This window comes from Pelecanus crispus, chromosome 1, assembly GCF_030463565.1.
Source record: "Pelecanus crispus isolate bPelCri1 chromosome 1, bPelCri1.pri, whole genome shotgun sequence".
NCBI classification, from domain to species: Eukaryota; Metazoa; Chordata; class Aves; order Pelecaniformes; family Pelecanidae; genus Pelecanus; species Pelecanus crispus.
The window spans coordinates 52354440-52359559 of record NC_134643.1 but is presented as its reverse complement, the minus strand read 5'-3'; positions in this window follow the sequence as shown (position 1 = coordinate 52359559).

The window sequence follows — 5120 nt, the reverse complement described above, 5'->3', positions numbered from 1 at the left end:
GACTGGAGAAAGAATGGAGGACAAAAGCAATTTCGGTTCTGGTTTTTGCGCTTCACACTGTAAAGTTTGATCACGTAGTAGCAGGGTTAATTTTTGTGGCTAAAGAAGAGGGAATTAGACTTCAATGACAGAGCGACAAGACAAGGAGTGTATTTCACTTCAGGATTTTTGGTTCATTTGCGAAATACTGGGAAAGAAGGACAGAGCAGAAGAAATTTGTAGTGGTCTTTAAGGGAGATGATATAAACCAGCACCCTTCCTCTTTGGCTGCCATCTATCTGTGCTTCACCAGACATACTCTCTCACTCAGCACAAATCTTGTTCAGGCAGAACTGGAAGATTCCGCATATTTATCCAGGATTTCACTTTGGGAGGTACACAGCTCAGTGGCACAGTACACACATCAGAAGCACAGTGGTTTGGTCCAGGAACATTGATGGCAACTCACCCAGGAGGACAGAACTGCAAACAAAATGCACACATAGAGTCAGTGCTAGAGTATTTTAGGAATTATATGTTATATTAATATACAGTGATACTTTAATGGGAAATTGAGTCATCTTTTCTCTGTGTTTGCCTTTGGGCGCTGATAAGCAAAGTAATGACATTAAGAATAACAAAAAAGTTGGTGTTATTGGCAAATACCTTAGTGGGAACAAGTTGAGAGAGCATTGTTGTAGCGTGGCACCATTCAGCTGGTAACATAAGACTGTAAAATGGCCTCAATATCCGAAGGCAGTAAATTGTTACCTGAAGCTTTTTTGGGGGGAAGGAAATACAGACAGATTAATTTCAGAAGCTTTGTGGAAGGAAGACACCTCACACCAAAAAATATGAGTGAAAGTCAGAGGAAATATGAAGCAGGTGTGGTCATGCTGAATGCCGATTGCTCTCCAGTTATCCAAACTTCATCTGAGCTGACCAACATGGGCTGCAGTTCCCACCTATCATATTCTGATTAAGTGGGATTATTGCATGTGAGTAAAGCTCTTTGAAGACCAGCAAACTAACATGGCTTTTTCAAAACAAGCTTGAAAAGAATTGTACAATACTTGTCAGTCATAATTTTTATTAGAGGAGGAAGTAAGTTTGTCTACAGGGAAACTGATCAAGGATCTGTTCCGGGAAATCATGGATCGGTCCCACCAAATCATGCATTGCTTCATGCCCAGACTTCCTCTGAAGATGCCTGGTATTGCACAAGCATAATAAGTGGGCTAAAACTGTAGAAGAAAAAGGGGCACACAGGGTGATGTAAGAGTGAGTGCACCAAGGAGGAACATGGAGAGAGCTTACGGCACCAGAAAGGCAGGACAAAGGGTAGGTGCCAAGAGCCATGAGGAGTCACAACAGCTGCTAAAGATCGCAAAAAAAAGGATAGTGATGGGATGAAAAAGTGGAAACACAAGCAATCCTGCTGCCCTGAAATGATATTATCTCAGACAACTCAGCAAAGTTAATTATTTACTGCTGGTTGGCCAGATGGCTCTGGGGTTGTATCAAAAATCCCTGCCCACCACATTTCTCTATAGGTCTGAATTCCAAGCTTTTCACCTACCTTAAAATGCTTATGTTTTCAAAATAAAGGGATGGACTCAAACTTTTATAACTCCAGAAAAAAATGCAGAGGTCAACAGTGTAAGAAGGAGGCAGCAGTACTGTTATAAGAAAACAAATAAAATCATGTGCTGAAGTGAGTTATCTAATACAGCTTTTGAAAGACACGGTCGTCAGGGTCTATCTCCAGGACAAAAGGCTCAGCCCTGCGTTCTGAGACGGGAAGATTGCTATGAAACTTGTTCCAAGGTCTTGAACTCTCCTAATGCAAAAAAGGCCAAGGCACCAAGCACTGAGGTTTGGGGGACTCTAAGAACCCCATAACTGTAATTTAAGCATTGCAACACCTGAATCTTAGGGTTCCAACTCTCTTTTAATCATACTCAGAGATCTTCAGAAAAGAAGTGATTCCAGAGCACATGTCTTTTCGTGAGTGTAACTACAGACAAAACAACCCAAATACCCAGAGCAGATTCCCATATGCCTACGGTCCAGGATTATTGCTGATGTTCTTATTACTCTTGATTATCCTGTTTCACTTACAGGTAAACTAGTAATTGTATCAAGCTTACACAACCAGCCCTTACGCAAGAAGGACATGTGCACTTCAGTGAGAAATGTCTGGAAGAAAGGAAAGCTGTTTGAGAGTGTGCAACGACCAGGGTTGACAGCAGATACATTAAGAGGGATGTGACCCATAGCATTTTACACTGGACAGTGGACAAGAAGAGTCAATGACTGTGGCAGGCAGTATTCTCGGAAATGCCACCAGTTTCTGTGAGTAGTCATCTACCGTGACTATGAAAACACCATATCATACCCGTAATATGGAATTTTTGACAAAATGAGGGGTCCTTCATTTTCAGGACACAAGAGAAAGGTAAGAGGCAACCCGAGCAAGTGAATAGAAGCGTGACTGAAGCCTGTATAACCAGACCTGAGAGAGGAGAAGTAACTAACAACCAGCATCACGAGACACAAATTAACATGCTAATAGGAGCCCAGCAAATCTGAGCCCAATAGCTGTCACCGACAATGTAACAACCATTGGTTAACCATGACCAACATAAAAAAGCACTAGCCACGCAGGTTCCACTCAAGTGACCCCCCTCCATTTTAGCACCTTAACGCAACATTGCGCTGAGTAATACCTTACAAGATCAAAGGCAGCAGCATCTGACTCAGTCTGCACAGCATGGCAAACGTGACGGCTGAGATTTGATGGCCGACTACTGTGGTGTCGCTCCCTCCTCTCCGTGACGTAAGGTTATGAACTCTGTATTAACCTGCCAGCTAATATTCAGTCGCTTCAGCGAAACTGCTCCGGTCAAACTAACGCCAAATCTAAATGCGACCACAGCTTGCTCTAACTTCTTTGTCTGCTTTTTACTTACTAACTAGCTGTCTGGAAATGAATTTACCATGGGTCGCTGTACGCTCACAGGACCGAAGTTTCATGAAAAGTTACTGTAGAACGTACCAGGACACAGGGAAAGCTTGAAACCGTGTGTTGCCCTGAGATAAGCCACATCCTTCACGATCTGAAACGCGTGGTCCCGTCCTGCCGAGACGCGGCACAACCTGCCGCTCCGTCGCCCGGGTTCGGCTGCTGGGCACGCAGGCTCACCCGAGGGGTGCGTGTGGGCAGGTGTAGCACACCGAGCCATGGTTCACCTCCACGCACCGGACAGCAGGAGCCCCGGGTTCTGGCTTTTAACGTTGATACGGAAAGAATGTTATAATTAGTGCTAAATACCTCTCGAGATCGGATTCTATTTTAACTTGAGAACAGCTTGTAGCTCTGACGATGTACTACAGCTTGCAAGGAAAAGTAAATTGCTCCTGGAACAGGTGTAATTGGCTTTGGGTGAGACTTGCTTCGTTGCGGGAAACTGGAGCGCTACGGCCACGTACACGGGTGTTTACGCACCAGACCAGCGCGGTCCCAGTGGCTTCCCACGGCCCGGGTCTGGCCGGGGCGACGAAGCCATCCAGCCGGGCACCTCCCCCGGGGGGACGCACCCCCAGCCCTGCCCTGCTCCGGCCCCGGCCCCGGCCCGCCAGAGCTCACGGCGAGCGGCTGCAGCGGGCAGGCAGCCCCGCGCCCCGCTTTCCGTGGGGCGCCGCCGCGGCTCCCCAAATGGCTGTGGGCGCCCACGCAGCGTGACCCAGGGCCGGCCGGAGCCCGGCGTCCGCCTTAGCCCCCCCGGCCCTCCGGGGTCGGGGCCACCGCTTCCCCCGCAGCTGCCCCGGCCCCGGGCAGCGGGGCGGGGAGGGTGCCCGCGGCCGGGGGAAGGGGCCGGGCGGCGGGGGCGGCGGGGCCCGGCCCCCCTCGGGGCCGCGCTGCCTGGTGGCGGCGGCAGCCGTCGCGCCGCCGCTCAGTGTGGGCAGGCGGGCGGCGCGCACGGAGGGGCCGCCGCGCCCGCGGGGCTCTGGGCGCTGCGCCGCCGTGCCGGGGGCCGGGCCGTCGCCCGGGGCGGGCCGGGGGGGTGAGCCCCGGGGAGCGGCCGCCGCAGCCGCGCTTGGCCGCCGTGAGGGGCGGGAGAGCGCGGCGCCGTGGCGGGGAGCCCCCGGCGCTGCCTGCCCAGCATGCTGCGGAAGGTAGGGACCCCGCCGCCGCCCCGCGGGCGCGCACACTGGGGAGGGGGCCGGGAGCGGGGGCGGGGGGCGGGGGGGCGCCGCCGAGCCCCGGGAGCCGCCACCGGGAGCCGGGGCGCGGCGGGAAGGGGAGGGGGGCAGCGGCGCTCCGCCAGGGGGCGCCGCGGCGCCGGGCGCGGCGGGCGGAGGGATCCCGCCGGGCGCTGTCCGTGGTGGGGCGGGGGGCGGGCGGGGGAGCCGGGCCCGGCAAACTTTGCCGTCCGCCGGCGGCGGCTCTCGGCGAGCGGGGCCGCTTTCAGGCTGGAGCTGCCGTGGCTGCCGGCGGCGGGCGCCGGTGGGTCAGGGCAGCGCCGGGGCGCGGAGGAGCCGGGGCGCGGGGTCTCCCCGCAGGCCGCCGCCGCTGGCAGCGGACCCGGCTGCGGCGGGGGAGGCCTCGGGCGGCCGGCACAGGGCGAGCGCCCGGTGCCTGGAGCCGGCCGGGGCCGCTGGCGGGAGCCGAGCCCCGCTCCGTGCGTCAGCCGCGCTGAGGGAGCGGCGGTCGGCGGCTGGGCGGCCCGCCGCTCTGCTCCCCCCTGCGCGGCAGCCCGGCGTCCCCCCGCTGCGAAATGTCGGGCGGGGAGAGACTCGGGCGGGCGGAGCTGCTCTCCGTGTGCGCACCCGGCAGCGGCGCGGGGGGTTGTGTGGGGGGGCGAATGCAAGACGCGTTACGGCTGGGGAAGGCGCCGCGAAAAGCTTTGGGGAAATGACCTGAAGGGCTGAGGCGAGGGGAGGGCGGCCACACCGCCGCACCGGACCCGCTTCGGAGCCGCAACCCGAGCCTAGTAAAGTCAGTAGGGATCCTTCCCTGACATGAGAGAGCGTGCATACACACCTTCCAGCTCCTATCACAATTTTCAGTTGTCCTGGTTTCGGCTGGGATAGAGTTAATTTTCTTCCTAGTAGCTGGCACAGTGCTGTGTTTTGGA